Source organism: Ictidomys tridecemlineatus, chromosome 8 (genome assembly GCF_052094955.1).
Source record: "Ictidomys tridecemlineatus isolate mIctTri1 chromosome 8, mIctTri1.hap1, whole genome shotgun sequence".
Classification (NCBI taxonomy): Eukaryota; Metazoa; Chordata; class Mammalia; order Rodentia; family Sciuridae; genus Ictidomys; species Ictidomys tridecemlineatus.
This window is the reverse complement of record NC_135484.1, coordinates 62985664-63005799: the sequence shown is the minus strand read 5'-3', so window position 1 is coordinate 63005799 and position 20136 is coordinate 62985664. Positions and strand designations below refer to the sequence as shown.

The following is a 20136-nucleotide window of genomic DNA, read 5'->3' as shown; positions in this document are numbered from 1 at the left end:
TGGCCTGTCCAAGCAAAGGGGTCTGGCCAGCATTGGTACTGGAGGATGTGGCAGGAGCTTAGGAGGCTGGAGACCCAGACACAAGCCACCTTCACTGTTGTGTTGCCGTAGCCACTGGAGATGATGAAAGTGAAGAGGTGAAATATACAGAGATAAAAGAGGACCAAGTATAGAACCTGATTGGCCAGCCACAGTTAGGAGCTCTGAAATGGAAAAGAAATTCGTGGAAGAAACTGAGGTGTAACTGAGGGCCTGAAATAGCAGGGTATCACATCATGCAAACTGAAGCAAGAGACACTCAAAAAAGGAGTGTTAAACATTATCAAATGACGCTGAGCAGTCAAGGAGAACAGCAGAAAAAAAAAGAGGTGGAATATGACATTTAGAAGGTAACTCAAGAGGATACTGTCAATAGAACAGTAGGGCAGAAGCCAGATTTTAAAGGTTAGGAAGTGAGTGGCTAATGAAGAAGACAGAGCATACAGACTATTCTTTCAGAAAGTTAAATTTTCTAGAAAAAACTATAGAGAACACAAACCATGTTTATAATGTACACACTAACACCTTGTTGCAATTGTTACACCTTTAGTAAAATAACAGGTTCACTTGGTTTTTGTTTCAAAACATTTTAGAAGCTTCCTAGCTAGGTATTTCAAAATGATCCCTTCTCTCACCAAATTGATCTGTTCACTGTCTGTGCAGCAACTCTTCCTCATGGTCAGAGCATCAGGGCTTGGAAATCAACCCTTTTCTAAGGTCAATGGGAGCACTCTGGTTTTGGCTTCCATCTTGCCCCTCAGCAGCTGCCCTCTAGAATTTACTGAAAACAATTCCCCTGCCAGGAATATTTGCCAGTGCTATATTTGTTGATTTAGGAAAGCTGTGGCAAACAACTATGATGCCATGTGTAGCAAATTGTCAGAATATAATGTGTCACTTAAAGCTCTCAACTGACTCAGGATGACAGAGTGGAGTCACCAAAAACAGGGGCTTTAGAACATACCTGTCTCTGAGTGGCTCCTTTGGAGGCCCATCAAACTTAAATTTTAAACTCATGTTCATTGTTCTCTGGGTTCACAGTTGACTTTATGTGTGTGCTCTGTGTAACACAACAATAAAATAAGCCCAAGGACCACTCAGCTGAGCTTACACCCTTCTGAAGCCAGAAATTTACTTCACTGAAAAGGCTGTTATACATCGGACTAGCAACCTCATCTTCTATTATCCATGTTATGTTTTCTCTGCAATGTATTTTCACCTTTAGAGATATTAATTAGTGGAAAGCTTTGTCATAAAATATGCAAATGGATGTTTATAGAAGCTTTATTAGCAATGGCCCAAACTAGGAAGCAACAAAGATGTCCTTCAGCAGGTCACACACACACACACAAAAACAAAACAAAACAAAACAAAAACTCCAAAAAAAAAAAAAAAACAAGCCATCATGCGATGAAAATATAGGAGTAAACTTAAATGCATATTATTAAGTGAAAGAAGCCAATCTTATATGATTCCAATAATATGATATTCTGTAAAAGATAAAACTGTGGAGAGAGTACAAAGATCAGTAGTGGCAGGGGTTAGAAGAGATGGAGATAAGAGTGGGCAGAGCACAGAGAATTTTTAGGGGAGTGAAACTCTTCTGTATGTGACTATTATGGTGTATCTGTGTCTTTTTGTATTTTTTCAAACTCATGAATGTGCAACACCAAGAGTGAACTCTAATGTACACTACAAACTTGGAGTGACAATGATGTGTCAATGCAGGTTCAATATATGCACCATTATGCTGGGGTGTCACTGGTGTGGGAGACTATGCACATGTGAAACTAAAATTATTCTAAAATATACTCTATATAATATATATATATTATATATAGACTATATAGACTATATATAATATAGTCTATTTTTTAAAATAAAGTAGTGAATAGTGTTTTTAAAAAATGGAAAAGGTGATGTAAAGTTGTCAACAATAGAGGCAAAAATCATGACTCGAGGCCATAGAGTCCTGAATGTCTCCATACTGAGTGCTGAGCCCACCTGTACAAGCTCAGAGCATTAGTTCTGTGCACTCAATGTTGGTGAAACTTAGGAGTTGAGCTCATGTTGACTGAGCTTAAGGAAACAATAAAAGAAATGCTAGTTTCTTAATTTGTCATGAGAAATCTACCTTTGCAGTGTATCAGGTAGGTGTTCAGCATAGTTTTTCACACATTATTCTATAGGAAAATTGACCTAGAGCAGAAGAGCAAGATACCTAACCTTGGATCTGCCTGGTTTTCACCTCATCTGCTGCTCACTGGCTGCAGGATCCTGATCAATTAAACTCTTCAAGTAACAGTGTCCAGATCAGTGCTGTTGGTGCTAGAGTATTTTCCATAAGGCAACTGTGAGAATTAAATGAAGAAATTCACCTAAAATGTTTACCACAATGAAAAGTACATGCTCAACAGATAATATAGAAACAGGAATCACAGGGAGATTATTTGGTGACAATGAAATCAGAGAAACAGTGATTTGACAGAGATCCTTACTCCATCAGTATTTTCTTTTGGGTTATTTGTCATGCATAGAAAGAACCTCCTCTACCCATGGCTATAAAATTATTCTTCTATAATTTAATGTAGTATTTTATGGTTCTTTTTCACATGTAAATCTTTGCTCCCTCTAAATTATGTTGTGTTTCAGGAGTAGCTTCATATTTTCTTAAATGGTTACTTAGTTATTCCATGTTATTATACTTTTATTCTTTCTATTTTCTCTCTTGAAGGATAAATTTCTGGGGATGGGGCATGCTTTCACACCATATTTGCTCTATGAACTTCTTTTTCTAGCAATTCTTTCTTGGTAATTTTTAAGTAATATACATAAGGCTATAGTTTTAAGTCACTTTACAAACCAATATAATGGAACTTCCTTGGAAAGGTAAAAAGCATTACATTGTGATAGTTAGACACCACTGATGTGCTGGTAGGCACAAACTCTCACGTGTCTCCTGATGAGGGGCTTATTTCAGTAGGTGGCTTCTTGATCCCATGAAAGGAGCAAAAGGACAGGAGCCAAACACTGAGTTCTGACTCTGGAAAAAAATATTTAATCATTGAGCCTTAGAGATCTCATCTGTAGAATGAGCAAGCCAATACCTATTCTTTTATACCTCAGATTAAAACTCATATTGTAGAAATGCCTGAGATTTCAAACAGTATTGCTCTCCATTGTACAGTGGTACCATGGACAGTGTGAGGCTTAAAGGGCCCTTGATTCCTGATTGGTCCAAGGGAGGTACCTCTTAATAACCTCAAAGGAACTTTAGAAGTTGTATGTAAAGGAATTTATCTAGGAAATCAAAGATTGGTCTTGGAAAATTGGGAACAGTATTGGAGTAATTAGGGACTTTACAGAAAGCATGGATGGATGAACTTATCAGTACTTCCTGATTAGGAATGACTACAACCATTAGATCCTCCTGGCTATTGGTGTAGGAAGGCACTGAACCATGACTGCAGATGAGAAACTATTTGCAGACTAATGCATCCAGGGTGGTTGCACACTTTGCATCTCTTGCTTACAATCAAACCTTCCCTTCCAGTTTCTACTCATTGCACGCATGTGTGCACACACTCACTTCATTTGCAATCATTGTGACAGCTATGGAATCAAGCTACTCAGAAGTCCTTTCAGAAAATCCCTGCCCTGTGGAATGTATACAGCCTCCAGTTGCAAAACTGGATTACCTTTGGAACTTTGGATCCTGTGTGATGTTCATGCCCAGGTCCAGTTCTAGAGCTGGGATCATCAATGATCACAAGATGACCAGTTTGGGAGGGAGTGGGAGGAACTCATTATAATGCACTCCTTGTCAAGATTACAACTGAATCCTCTGCCTCACTGGCATCAAAAACCTAGAAGATGTTGTCTGCTGGTTTCTTGAAAAACTTTGAAGGTTTTAAAGGTATCTTACCTGAATTATTATACTCAGAGTGAAAGTCATAGTTTGTCTTGAGATGACTCCTTTCTAAACAGCACCATGTATGCACAACCTTCTGCAGATTAAGAAATGCTCTGCCATGTGTGTCCAACCTTGAAATTCTTTGTTTTGCTTTGTTTTGTTTGAGGTTTTTTTGGGGAAAAGAAAAAAAAAATATATATATATATAAAATGCATAAACATATTTTACATATATAATTTTATGTAAATATATATATAAATTTATGTATATATAAACTTACTTATATATAAATTTATGCAAATATATACAAATTTAGTTTTTAAAAGATACCGAAAAACTGATTTAAAAAAAGCCCGTTAACTTCCCACCACACGCTATTGAATTAGTTACCACTATGAAAATGTAATATTCCGTATTGTTTGTTTGTTCACACAGTTCTCTGATGCCATATCTAGCTTTTCCAGCCTGACCTTTCCTAAGATTCTGCTGTCTCTTTCATTGGGATTTAAATGAAAGGGCAAAGCATTTTGCATGAATATAGAACAGAATAGGAATGCTATAAAATCCACTAAAGCAAAAGAAACTCAGGACAACTGATGGCATTGGTTGAGTCTACCTGCTCTCAGGGAACTTCCTGTCATACATCACACAGTAAATCTCTGGAGAATAGACTGTTTATCATTTGCTGAAGAAAAGAGGCTACAAAGAATCAAAGGAAACACGATTATTTGCATATCAAAATTAAAGATTTATGCACCACTGTTTTTGGCTTTTCTATTTAAAAGTAAGAGTTGAATTGTTAGTAAACCTGTATTTAAATGTGAACTAACCCCTCCTTCAAAAATGTTCTTCTCTGTGAAAAATAATCCCCATACCCTATGCAAACAACAGTCCTACCATTTTAATGTCTAAAGCAATCTGGCATACACCTTAGAGTTTTCATAGCTATGTAAGTCCAGATTAGAGTCAGCTCCATATAATTAAAAGGACCAATCATCAGACTCAGACCAGGGCTCCATGTCCTATCTTTCTTTTGAAGTTCTCAGTGACTTTGTTACCTTTCTTTTCCTCTACTTTTTGTTTCCTTTTGTTCTTAAAAGTTATTTTGCTTTGCCAGCACAGTGGCACACACCTGTAATCCCAGTGTCTGGGGAGGCTGAAGCAGGAGAATCCCATGTTCAAAGCCAGTCTCAGCACCAGTGAGGCACTAAGCAACTCAGTGAGACCTTGTCTCTAAATAAAATACAAAATAGGCTGGGAATGTGGCTCAGTGGTCAAGTGCACCTGAATTCAATCCCCAGTAATGCCCCCCCCCCACCAAAAAAAAGATATTTTCTTTGATAAGCTTTTAAGTTTCTGAAAAGTTCAAAAAACATACCATCACATTCCACCATCCAAAATATTTTTCTATTCCTTCTACTAGAATAAATCAAATATTTCAATGATAATTAAAGTCTCCTTTGTATCTTCCAAGAAAAAATATTATTGTGAGATTTTTGCATATCTTTCCATTTTTTGTTTTTGTTTCTACTATACTATATGAATCCACAAATGCTATATAATGTTATTTGATAGACTTATATTTGCAAAGATGGTTTCATATTGCATGTATCATTCCTGCATCTTGCTTTTTTCAAACAATACTATTTTTTAATCTTTTCACTTATTGTCATATATAGTCTCTTCTTTAAAACTGCTAAAGAGGAAGCTTTGGGGTTCATCTTTCAGCAAGACGAACTGAAAAATAAAACCCTATGTTCCCAGAGCCATAGTTTCCTGATGCCTCCACCCAAATAACAAGACACAGGACATTTTAATTTGAATGAGTTTTTCTATCAATAATCATGGGAGATCCGGAAACTAAAAGTCAGAAACATGGAAAATCATAAAATTTCAAAAATGCTAGAAAATTCAAAAAATATAGTCCCTGCTATTGTTCATAATATCCTGGCTAAACTGAATTGGTAGTTGAAAACCTTACTGGTATCCTGTTCTGCCTTGTTTTGAGAAAGTAGAACTAAAAAAACTATCTCCCACATTATGACCCAAAGAGAAAGATTCTGGTCACCCTGCTTCCTGGAAGGAGGCTCGGCCCAGACTCCTGTCATGGTATGAAGGACACAAAATAAATGCTACTTTAAGTGGATGAGTTGCTCTTTGAGGACCTCTGGACAGGACAGTGGCCATTTCACAGAGGAGTTTGCTGTTAAGGAGACAGTAGTTGAAAGCATGGGCCCTGGAATCTAAATGCCTAAGTTTAAATGCCTGGCCTGCCTCTGACAAGTTCTTTGAACTTGGACAAGTTTCTCTATCTCCATGAGTGTTATTTTCTTATCTGTAAAATCAGAATAATAATATAGCCTAACTCAGATGGTTGTTTGAGTATTAAGAGCCAGCCTCTAACATGCCCTAGGTAAATGTTAGCAGCTATTATTACTGTTATTGTTATTCAAGGTCCTGCGTTCTCATGGTCCCCACTTCGATTCACAGTCAATGAAGAGAAATGAGCCTTATACCTCTTCCTGAGAACTTGTCATTTAGATTCAGTCAATACTCTGGGTTATCTAGTGATATTCAGTTTTAAGGGCAAGCTGAGCTAAAAATCCATACATGAATATAGGTTCAAAAGTTGATATCTCACTTACGTGCAGCCCCATAAATTTTCAGGATTAAAAAACCAGCATCATTACCTTCAAGAAGTTTCATGGATTCACACCAGAATGCCAACTAGGGAATCAATATTTTAGCAATAATGAAGCCTGAAAAGGTGGCCCCCAAGGAGCACCCTGACACCTGGAGGAGGCAGTTATTTGAGCCAGTTATTTACTGCCTATGAAGACAATGGTCAACAAAGAAGATGTTTATTAGAGGCTCCCTTAGTCTTACCAAACCCAGCCCACCTGTGTGGAATTGTGGTGACAGTCCCAGAAGTAAGATGGTTAAAATAACAATTGGGTCATTTGAAAAATTATGAAAATGTATTCACCATGATTTTTCTTTATAGGAAGAGATTCCTATGATAATATCATGGTGAAAAACTTTTACAAAAATTTTTAGAAGTTTGGACTTCTTTTGGAGTTTTCAAGTGGAGAAGCTACCTCTGCCCATCATGGACATCTTCGTCAATAACCATTTCCTGTAACTCTGAAATTCATAAACAATCAAAGTCAATATGCAGAAGAAAACAAAAGACATGAGTTCTGGCCAGGCGCAGTGGTAACATACCTGTAATCCCAGCAGTTTGGGAGGCTGAGGCAGGAGGATCTCAACTTCAAAGCCAGCCTTAGCAAAACAGAGGCGCTAAGCAACTCAGTGAGATTCTGTCTCTACATAAAATACAAAATAGGGCTGGGGATGTGGCTCAGTGGTGGAGTGCCCTTGAGTTCAATCCCCAGTTCAAAAAAAAAAAAAAAAAAAGACATGAGTTCTAAAACAGAAAGGAATTTACAAGGCCATTTGCAATTTGAGAGATTATACAAATGGCAAAACAGAAGAAATTCTTGTTGTAGCAGCACATAAGTTAGGATTCAGGGAGCCACTTAAAAACAAAAAATAAATCTGCACCTGCCCTAAGTATATACTTTGAGAGTCAAAAGTTTTCTTAATTGAGTTCAATACACATCCTAGAACTTGAACTTTATGGCTATGATAACACAGAGATAGGGAAGTATTAGGCATCATGTTGGATGCCTCTTCAGCCAGCTGTTTGATAGTGGGTGGGGGGATGAGGGTCTGGGTGGCCTAAACCTACCTGAAGAGATTGTTGACCACATTTGTGGTCCCACCTGCTGGTTAAAATTTTTATGGGAGGTAATGTTGTCATGTGACTTGGGTTATAAACAGATTATTCATGAGGCATGTTCCTCAGCTTAAGGGAAGTTTCAATCTTTAAGTTGCTTCCTGGAAAGTTTTTGTTCTCTGTTAATAATTGGTCTCTCTGTTAACAAAGTTGATTCACTCTAATTAATCCCTCAACATCACCACATCTATCCTTCATAGTGTAGGTGTCAATGTCTAGCTGGACTTAAACAGCCTGAGAAAGATCATTTTATTATTATTATTTGAAGAGACACATGGTATAACCATGATAGGAATTTTCAATATGGATCAAATTAGGGTCTAGATCCTTTTAAGTCTTTTAAAAAATGTTGGTGTGATTTCAGATCACCATTTCCATATTTGCCAGTCTCATTGTATTTTAGAACATCAAACTCATTTAAGTAGATCAAATTTCTCACAGCCCAAGACTCATCTTCTTCCCTTAGCTGCTAAAACATTCCATTTTCATGTGACTTAACTTTGAAAGAAAAGTTACAGCCCATAAAAAAGGATTTTACTACAAAGTGGAGTAAAATACATACTAATTATAAAACTCATAATAAACATAAATCCTGTGTATGAAGGACTTGGGTGAATTTGAGCCACAAGACAAAAAAAGAAGCTGATTTCACATTTCCTAATATTAATTCTCTACTGAGCCATGAAATGGATTAAAGTTCTAAAAATAAATATTAATGGGGAGTTTCTGCCAATACTATCCAAGAGAATACATTTTAATAGTAAACATATCAAGTGAGATTTTTTTCCTCTGGCATTAATATAAGCTAAAACTCCCTTTTAAAAAGAAATCCTTTACTAGTTTGAATTATTATAACCTCTACATTTGTTATCCTTCAAACATTGATTACTTGGGACCTAGAAAGTCTTCCTAACCTTTCAGTGTTTTGCAAAAGCTCTATGCACATCCCTGTCAAATTTCTGCATGTTGACTTAGTTTTGATGAACATCTTGGTAGCTTTAATAGAAAATTTTGTACGCTAGGTTTTTCTCTGCCACTTCATGACATCATTTTAGATAAATTCATAAAAAGAACAATGGACGAAATGCTTAAGATTCTACCACTTTAACAGAATTGTCATTCTCATTCTTGATTTACCCAAACAAAAAAAAAATTAATTCTAACTTCTAGAGGTAATTACAGAATTTATATATTCATAGAAAACCAGTGTACAAGTAGATGATATCACAATTTGATATTTATGAAATGCCAGTTTTCCATAAATATAGAAAATCAGCAATTATCACTGGAGCTGTTTATTAACATTTGGAAGAAAATAAATAACAAATGGGTTCATTATTCATTAAAATTCTTCAATAATATAACAACTGTACCCGTCTTAAAATAGTCCTATGTGATATACGTGTTTTGACTTCATAGCCTCTTACACTAGTCAGATTACATTTAAAGTAATACTTCCCAAAATATTCTCATTACCTTTTCCTTATATTTTCTTAGATAGCTACCAATTCTAACTTTTTTATTTGCATGTTTATATGGGTGTGGGTGATTTCCAAACACAATTGTGTGCTGTCAAGAATCTATTTATTAGCCAGAATTGTGGGTGAGGTTCTAAGATGGAAGAGCGCAGATTTTCCCATAACTGAGATGTAGGTAGACATATGCTCAGCTGGCCATTTTGTTCTTGTGTCAAGAGGACAAGGAGATGAGAGTGCTCAGGTGGACTGCTCTGCTGTCCTGAGGAAGCAACCTTCAGGGGCAAAAGAATGGGTATGTTTACTTATTCACCATTTGAGCAAATAAGTGGTACCTTTTTTTATCCTCACAAACCACTCAGTGTTCTGAAAGAGCACTGTATTTCCCCAAATTGCCCCTTTGGTCCAACCTCCAGAAGTTTTGTGGGGTTTTGGCTTGTGGTTATTTCTATTTCACCCCTCTGAAAGTCAATGGGGTTTTAGGAGGCCATCCCTCTTGCTAGGATTTCTTTCAACTCTAGCTCAGGAGCGATTGTTAGATGTTGGTTTCTATCCAGCATGTTTTAAGTACAGGGTTGTAGTTTTTGAAGGAAGAAAGGCCGAAACAATGCACAAATTAAAAAAAAGATTAGGTTGTCTAGAATACCACAATTGTTGGCCATCTACTACTTTTTTGAGGAATTTAGGGTGAAAATAGAATGCTGACAGGCAAGCCACTAGATCACAGGTTGTAACAGAGTTAGAGCTCAGGTGCTGAACCCTTCTGAGCTCCACCGGGGCCACACACAGGATCTCTCCTTTATCATTTGTGGCTAACTGGATTATTTGGGTTGCAAACATACATTTTGGCATTATCAGATCTTAGAGTTGGAAGAAAATGTAAAGGTCTGTCAGATTGACCTTCCCAATCTCTTCTATTTTGTATCTGATGCATGATTATTCAGGATTTTTTCTCCTTAAAAAATCAGCTATTACTATCATTGCTAAATATTTAGATAATTTCTATATTTGTTTATATGTTTTTAAAGAAGAAAAATGCCCACACCATCTAGCTTAATTTTTACTGCACAGCTGTTTTATAGATACATGTAAATCATACTTATAAGGTTTATTCTGTAACTCATTTGTTTAATCTGCTATATTATGAATGTCTTTATCAATAAATACTTACACAGTCACCTTAAAGACTGTACAGTGTGTGGATTTGCCAACATCTATTTGAGCAATGATGCTGGGTAAATGTGATGTTTCATATTGTCTTATATTTTAAACAATGGAAATATGAACACATTTCTTTGCAAAGTTTTCCATTTATTTCTTTGAAAAAACAGCTCAGCTTCTTTTTTCAGCTTTTCTATTGATAGGAAATTTTGTATATCATGAGGCAGACTTTTCATCGTTGGACAGTTCCAATTCAAATAAAAGCTACTCTTGATTCTGGAGAACAAATCTAATTCCTCTTTCAGTGAATAGCTTTTTTTTTTGTTTTAATGCTCTGCACATTTTATAGGCCCTCATTATCCAGACTTAGGAAGCTGGCATGGAATAAATATTTATGGACCTCCCAGAAAGTGAAAGGGACTATTTTTGGTTTGGTTTTGGGTTTTCTCCCAGCTATATTGAAGTACAATTGACAAATTAAAAATTGTATATATTTAAGACTTACAATATGATGTTTTATTATGTAGACTGTGAAATAGTTAAATCAAGCTAATAAACATATCCATTATCTCACATACTATCCTCTATGTGTGTGTGTGTGTGGGGGGTGTTTGTGGTGAGAACATGTAAGATCTACTACCCTAACAGATTTCAATATACAGTACAATATCATGAACTATAGTCACTACTCTGCTCTTTAAGAACTCTAGATGTGCTTTCATCATGTATAACTGCAACTTTTTTATACTCTGGGTACTCCTCACTCCGGTCTCCCACCAGCTCCAGGTAATCACCATTCTACTTTCTCCTTCTGTAACTTTGTAGATTCTACATATAAGTAAGATCACGTAGTATTCTCCTTTCTGTTCCTGACTTATATAACTTCACATAATGTATTATAGGTTCATACATGTTTTCACATCCTTCTTTTTTTTTAAAGGTTGTATAATATTCAACATTTTTTTCACCCATTCATTTGTTGATGGACAATTAGGTTGCTTCTATATCTTGGCTATTATGAATAATGCTACATGGAAGTGCAGATATTTTTACACAATTTTAATGAAATAAATTTATTTTTTAATTTTCAGAAGTAAAACAGTTATGGCACTTTATATAAACTGTTAGCTTGACAATTGATATCTGGTTAACCTCATACAACATTAATATTTGTTTTCCTTTTCTTAAAAATACTCAAGTACACTTGTATCACATACTTTAAAAGACATTCTAAAGATTGCTTGCATTTTTAACAATTTCTGTGAATAACAAAGTTCTAGTGCATCCATGTTTTTCATGAGACTTGCAGTATTGTTATATGTCAATTTTTAACCTCTTAGTAAAAACCTTATTTTTCACAATGAGAAAGCAGAAAACAATATATAATCAAAAGGGACAAATCTGAATCATTTGTTCTCTTTGTCAAAAGATAGCAGATTAAGTATGGGGATCAGCATAATCATAAAGACAGACTATTTGTTTCTAAATTTTAGCTCTGGCTCAGGAGATAATAAACAATAATGTATAATTTATTAGTGAATATAAATTCCCTATGAAACTCCCCCCTATTTTATAGGGAAAGGAATTAGTTTCAATGTTTAAGAGAAGAATCAGTGTAACACAATTTTTCTTTTATCACAACTCGAGAAATATCTACAGGAACCTCTTAGGAAACAGGTTATTGTCCATTCACCCCTTTTGCCAGGGTAGGCAATCCTGAATCCACATAAAGAAAATAATTCAAAACATTGTTTTGTTGTTGTTCTCACACATGTTGCTTTTCTTCTGTGCAAAATTCAGATTAGATTCCTTTGGAAGATCATTTCTGCTACAGTTTGGATATGGTTTAAGTGTATCCCTCAAGGGTTCACCTACTAGAAGCCTGGTCCCCAGTGCGTAGGTGTTAAGAGGTGATGGCACTTTTAAGAGGTGGGCCTTGTGAGAGGTCATTACAGGCCCCTCCCACTCTGTGGTGTCCTGCCTCACCATCACATGGTCTCTCCCTCCTACCACCATCCCCCACATGGATTTTCATTTCATCCGATATAAAGTGATATAGCTAGAGGGGCCCTTGCCAGAACCAGTGGTATGATACTTGTAGACTTTCAGCCTCCAAAAACATAAGCTAAATAAATGCCTTTTTAAAAGTAAGTAATCTAGCCTCAAGTGTTTCATTATAGTAATTGAAAACAGACTAATAAAACTGATCTTTTATCAATTTAATGTAAAAGCAACCTTCAACTTTAAATAAAAATCATGACTTTTTAAACTGCAAATGGTTCTCTGTGACAAAATAAGTTAAATAGCAAATTCTTGTATCTAGACAGTTATTTGCCACAATTAATGAGTGCGACTTAAAGCTCTCAAGTTATTCATTTTCAGCTCAAGTAAAAACAATGATGCTTTTGGAGTCACTCATTCTTCTGAGTCTTTAATTCACCTTTAGTTCCAATTCCCCTTTTTCTTTGTCTATAGTTAAAAACAGTTTTCCTCTTGCTCTTCTTAGAAATTGCCTCCATTAGCACAAAGTTTTCTCATTTGAATGGTTGGCAATTTCTTCAGATCAAAATTCCACTCCCTAAAAATTTTCAGTTTATTTTCATTGAAAATGTCTGGCATCTCAAGGCCATAGCCTTCCTACCGCTCTGGCTCATGCTCCATCATCTGCTTGATGACTGTTTCCCCGGAATAGTGTTGCCTTCCCTGCCCATCCTTGATGCTGTTATGTAACTCAATCTGCTCCAGCTCACTGCTAAATCTATTTAAGTGACTTTCAGTTAATTCACGAACATCTTTCTTTGAATATCCCATTTAGAGGGATACAGATGATTTTGAAATCACTGCAGTTTTTCACCAGTAAGGTTGAAATGCAAGGCCTTTTCATTCTTCAATTCTTTTTTTTTTCCTCTCATAATCTGAGCTGCTTTTCTACTATATGGATGGATGACTTTTTTTCCCCCAGCCTATATTTCTTCCCTTTTGTACTTCAGGGAGGAGGGTTCAGGGAAGCTGGCGAGGGTCACCACTGTGGTGACCTCCAGAAGGCTGCAGAGAGTCTCTGCACTTCAAACCTGACATTAATGAACCTGGTTTCAGCAACTAATACCGGTACTCTGGCCTGAGCACATGTGGACCCCATTTCTACAACACATTGATTTCATATCCTTTGTTTATATGCCTAGAAATTAAATACTGGTTCATATGGTAGTTCTGTTTTTTAATTCTTTGAGGAAACTTCATACTGTTTTTCTCAATGGCTACACCAATTTACATTCCCACTAACAGTGTACAAGCGTTCCCTTTTCTCCACATTCTTACCAATACTTGCTTTTTGTCTTTTGGGCAGATGTTTTAAGCCATAGCTTTTATGTACATGATGATAGCTAAAAATTACCACTACTCAGAAGTTAAGCTTTCTATATACCCTACCTCCTGTTAGATGATTCCCTAATAGTTTCATCTGTCTTTAGATGTTTTAACAAAGAACTAGAGTTATATAGGTGTTGTATATGGTAAAATGTCATATAATTTCGACTGATGTCTAAAATGATGCAAAAGATCATCTTTTATTTTTATACTTTAGTGGAAATGGCAGAGATTGACAATTATTCTCCACTGTTCATTGTCTCTTCTCCTTTAGTAACAGAAGACAGCATTACAAACAGATAGAAAACTGCATTTTCCCCAACCTTCTTTGCAGCTAAGTGTGGGTATATATCAATGTTCCTGAAAATTGGATATCATTGAAAGTGTTCTGTGGCTCTTCCAACTTAGTGGGAATTGACTCAACTGGCATGAGCATCTCTTCTGTTCTTTCCCTTATTTCTAGTACATGATAGCTGGTACCTCAGCAGCCCTCTTGGACAATGAGATAATCTTGCAGTTGGAAGTCATGCTTTAGGATGGCAAAACAAAAAACTAAGAGAAGCCTGATGTCTAATAACCATAAATCTTGCACATCAAGGATCAGTTCCCTATTTCTAAGCTCCTTTTAGGTGCAAGAGAAATAACATCTGTTTTATTTTAGCCACTGATTTTTAAACTAGACTTTTCTTTTACTGGCTACTTAGTGCATCATGCAATGCTTAATAGATACAGGAGGCATACCCCTAGTGCTAATAGAGAGTAATAGTCATTTTTGCTCTACCTGGTTCTCATCTGAATTTATGACAAATTTGTAACAGATAAAAAGAAAAACTCTGTCAAAGCAAGCCACATATCAAAAGTACATATCATCATGTTGGAGTGACATTTCTTGATTTGTGTACTAATTCTTATAACATGTATTCAACATGTGCCCTAGCCTGGTGTAAGCAAGACATTCACAATATTCCTCATACATTTAATAGTTTACTTAGAAATTGGTGACTGTGATTACATTTTTAGTAACTCAAATTCCTTTCAATGCTTCCTATAAGTGTCAGAGGCAAGAAGACAGTTTGGTTACAACAAAGACAAAGGTTAAAATAAATGTGAGAGAGATGAGGGGAGGAGAAAGCTGCTGATATCTAGGACCCCATCAGTCTCACGTAGATGTATGTTTCTTAGAAGCAATAAGTATGAAAAATACAAGGGAAAAGAAATATTTAGGTGAGGAAAATAGAAGAGAATAAAGAAAGGAAAATAAAAGAGATTTTTAAAAATTGCCAGTTATGCCCTGACTCCTAATATAATGTGGCTGCAAAGCCCCTTGGGTCCCCTTTATTAATTGTTCTTTTTTCCTCCTCATTGGGACCAATGAGGCAAGGACTATAGAAAATCTAGGGGAATGATGGCAAGCACTATTCAACAATCAGAAGGAACACAGACAGAAGGGAAAGGAAGAGGGGTTGCAGTCTCCTTCTCATGGTCAGAGAGAACTCATGAAGTTTTGCTGTTTGCAGTGACTGTCATTAATATATATATTCCTCTGTTTGATTTCCATTTTAAATTCCTTTTCCTATTATGCAGAAAATTGAATGATATTAACATAAATAGTCAATTTAAATGTAAGATAACAATGATGAGAATAATTCAAACAGCAATGTCATGAAGCTATTTTAAATTAACTTTGTAAAAATAGGTATAAATTTCATTCAATGTATATTTTAACAGGGTTATAAATTCAGAAAATAACAATGGAAGTTCCAAATTTAAGAGTACCTCTAATCATTGCTAACAAGTTGCCAAGAGAGCAATTATACATGAATTTTAATGCCATTAATAGTAGTCATTTCCAGCTGGAAAACTTAAGGAAAGAGAAATGTTTATCTTTTTTTTTCCAAATGACAAGAAGAAATTAAAGCCTTCTGATGGTCATGGGAGATGGTTTTGAGTGAGGTTCTGTCTTATGTGTAATGTTGCTTCTGTTATATAGAAAATGCAAAGAAGGGCTGGGGCTGGGGCTGGGGCTCAGTGGTAGAGTGCTCACCTAGCATGTGCAAGGCCCTGGGTTCGATCATCAGCACCACATAAAAATAAATAAAATAAAGGTATTGAGTCCAACACTAAAAAATAAATATTTAAAAAAAGAAAATGCAAAGAAATAATGTTAAGGGGGAACAAAACCCAAGGGGTTTCTTTCCCAGGACAACTGTTAAGAAGGTATTCCCCAAAATTACCCCAATAGAGTACCATCTAGCACCTACAAAATCAACAATGACCATAGCCACCCAGTGTAGTTCAGAAGACTTAATATGCCTCTAAAAAGATTTCACTTGTAAACTAGAGATCAAGGTAAATTGAATGGTAGCTATCATCTAGTGCATAGTAATCTGCATTTATTCAAAAACGTTGCTAATATGAATTGCTTACATTATGGTTAAATGTGCTCTAGGTTTACCTATTTTTAATAAAAAGTAGGTGAGTATATATTTTATGATGATTTACAATGGTGAGGATGAGGAAGGAAGCAAAACACCTTTGTTCTCATTTTAATAATAACAACAAAACTCTAAAAACAATTAAAATACTTGTCCCTTGGGCTAATGAAGAACAAAGGATGCAAGGAGGCCTTGATTAACAGCACTCTAGAGAAAGAAACACCTCATAGGTGATAAGAGTTCTAGAAGTTTCCATCTCCAGGGCTGTTGCTTGTCTGTAGGGGATAGATGGAGAAGTTGCCATAGACGAGGAAACGTTGCAGGAACAAAGACAATCTGGGCTGGCAGAATGGATTAGAATACAGAAGAGACCTAAATGCAAACTGCTTGAACACCCTTCTCTTTCCATCCTTAACCTTACCTTGAATTTTGCAAAGAAATTCAATGAAGAAAGGACTGGAAATTGGGAGTTCTTGCATGTACATTCTTGAGCCCTGAAAGAGATGAACCTAAAAGTCAACCAAAAATATCAGAAAGTACAGGCTAACCCCTCCCTGCTTAAGTCCTGATAAGACCAAAACCAGAGGTGACACAGTAGTTTGGGGGTTGGGCTAATCATAAGCAATTTTAATCTAATTAAAGCTGAAGCCCAATTTCAGAACTACACGGCTCTAGGAGAAATCTGAGAGAACTGACGCAGCCTCACTGCCAGATAAAGGAAAAGGTTTAAATATTCTGGAAAATCAGTAAAATGGAATAAAAAGTGTCTCCTCAGCCCTCACTATTTATTATACAGTGTTCAGAGGATAGTACAAAATGACAAGACACGAGAACAAGAAGGAGAATGTAAGACATATTAAAGGAAAGCATATTTAATAAAAACATTGGAATTAGCAGAAGACTTTAAAACAATTATTTTGAATATGCTAAGGAATTTACAGGAAACGATGGCCATAATGATAAAGAGGAGAGATATTTCGGGAAAACAAAACTATTTTTAAAGCACCAAAGCAACATTCTAGAAATGAATAATGTAGTATCTGAAATTAAAACAAAAACAACAAGCAAACAGACAAACATTGGATAGTCTTAAAAGCAGATGAGGCATTTCTAAAGGAGGAATCATGACCTTGAAAACAAGTCAACAGAAATTATTCAAACTGAGTCAGGAAGAGAAAAAAAGACTTTAAGAAAAACAAACAGAGCACCAGTCACAAGATATGGAGAGGATGGACTTATTTGTGCTTAATAGCTGTATCCATGCAGATACCATTAAAAAATGGAGACGCATCGGGGAGAGTGAGTGGTGCACCTCTCGGTGGTATTCTTTTGTTTTTTTATTTTTTAATCTGCCAAAAATCTATAATCAAATCAGAAGAAAAAGGGGGAAGAAATGAAGGTAATATAAAGACATTTTTAGATAAATGAAAGCTGAAAGAATTATGCAGCAGCAGATCCACACTATCAGAAATGTTTCAGGGAAAGGAAACAATATCTGATGGAAATATGAGTGTACACAAAGAAGAGGGCCAGACAGCAAATATTTGAATAAATATAAGTATTAATTTGTTTATCAGTTTTTAAAAAGCAATTTATTATTACAAGAAGACATTAATAAAGCTTATGGAGTTTATAACATATGTAAAAGTCAAATTATTGACCACCATAGTGTGAGATGGTTAATTTCACATGTCAACTCACTTGTCTGGACTAAAAGGTGCCCAGATGACTGGCAAAACATTATTTCTAGGTGTCTATGAGGGGTCTTTGGAAGAAATGAGCATTTGAATAGTGGTCTGAATAAAGAAGGTACTTTCACCCATATAGTTAGCACCACCCAATCCACCAAGGACATCCCCTAAAAAAACAAAAAGTAGGGAGGAAAAAAATACACTGTTCTCCTTATTTGAGCTAAGATATCCATCTTCTCTTGCCTTTTTAGACATTAGTAGTCCTAATTCTCAGGCTTTTGAACTCAGACAAAATTTATACCATTGATGCTCATCCCCCATTCTTAGGCCTTGGGATTTAGACTGAATTACACCCCTGGTTTTCCTAGTTCTCCAGATTACAGGTAGCAGACTATGGAACTTCTTGCCTCCATAATGAAGTAAGCCAAGTGCCATAATAAATATAAATGCATGCACACACACACACACACTCACACACATACCCATTATTTCTCTTCCTCTGGAAAAACCCTAATAATATAAACAGCCAAAAAAAAAGAAGTAGCAAATATGCTCAGTAAGACTGCAGGCCTACTGCATGGCAGTGTCCAAGACAGTACTAAAAACTGTCAGATTACTGTAGCAATAAGAATAGTGAGTTAGGAGGACTGCAAGGATCTGGATATCATGTTAGGTTAGAACAAGAGCATTTGATAAATTTTGACATAGTTGCTAAGTGTCCCACCTCTTAGATGGCAGAATAAGCAATGAAGGGAATTATGATTCTGAACTTAATTATGGCCAATAAGGCAACACTTGTTCATGAATTGAAAGTGACACAAATCTTGGAAGACAGTGACATTTGTGATAATAACAGAAGTGGACAGCTCTGGATGGTCAGAATCATCAATGCCATCAAACTGTGGGCTTTAGATCACCAGCAACGGTGAGACCTGTGAGAATTGCAGAATCCAGACCCCCACTACAAAATTGTGGAGTCAGACTCTGCATTTTAACAAAATCCTAAATGATTCCTCTTCAAATTAAAGTTCAGAATCCCTGCTCTAGGATGCTTTTTAAATTTGGATTCCTGAGTTCCCTGAAAGATTTGTTGAATTACTCACTGTGAAGATGACACCTAAAATCTGAATATTTGCTGCGCTCACCAGGTTCATCTCTATGCACTAATAGTTGCCTATCATTGTCTTAAGATTAAGATTTTCCTAAGTCAAGTCCTTAAAATGTAATCCTTAGAGATCCTCCTTGAATAAAAAAAAGGTTCTCAAGCAAAATGGGTGATAGAAACTGTTCTATTCACTGTCTTTGAAACTGATGTTCTGAGAAGTCTTTCAGGAAAACATGCTGCAAGGTGAACCAGAGTTTCATAGGTATTCAGTAACGGAAGTTCATTTTCTACTTATTTTCACCCATCTTAACAGCAAAAGCTCATGAAATATTTCCATGCATGTTCTTTATGTATGTAACTTGGAAATCTTGAAACCTTCCAAGGTTTCAAAATTCTTGACTTCTAAAAGTTCAGAGGAAGTTCAGGAAGGATCCCCATGACTCAAGAATCCAAAAGAAAAACTGGTTCAGAATAGAATTTTTAAAATATACAGTAGTTCTCCACTATCCATAAGTAAGGGAAGTCTTAGGCATATGTTTCATGACCCCCAATGGACACCTTAATCTATGGATAGTACAATATATATACACACACTATGTGTGTGTATGTTTATATATATATATATATATATATATATATATATATATATATATGTGTGTGTGTGTGTGTGTGTGTGTGTGTGTGTATCCATCTAGATAGATAGATACACTGTGTTTTTTCCTCAACAAAGTTTATTCACAAATTAAGCACAGTAAGAGATTAATAATAACTATTAACAAAATAGAGAAATTTGAATAACATACTATAATAAAATTCTAGCATTATTACCTTCATGTTTGGGGGCCATTGTTTTTAAAAATAAAGGTTACTTGTAAACAAGCACAGTATAAGTACAACAATTGATCTGATAATGGAGACTGATACTAAATGACTAATGAATTGTTAGAGTAACTGCATGGAAAAACTGAACAAAGGCATGATTTGTGTCCCAACCACGCTGGAGCAGGATGGCAAAAGATTTCATCACACCATTCAGAATGACACACAATTTAAAAATTGTGAGTTAATCTGGAATTTTCCATTTAATATTTCTAGTCCCTGGTTGACTGCTTGCAACAGGAACTGTAAAAAGAGAAACTATGGAAGAGGGGT

At 35.8% G+C, this 20136-nt stretch overlaps 1 pseudogene; it reads right to left on the bottom strand.

The window, feature by feature from the left end:
• Nucleotides 1-12818: 12818 nt before the first annotated feature.
• On the bottom strand, nt 12819-19033 carry LOC101962891 (translation machinery-associated protein 16 pseudogene; annotated as a pseudogene).
• Between the last annotated feature and the right edge of the window lie 1103 nt (nt 19034-20136).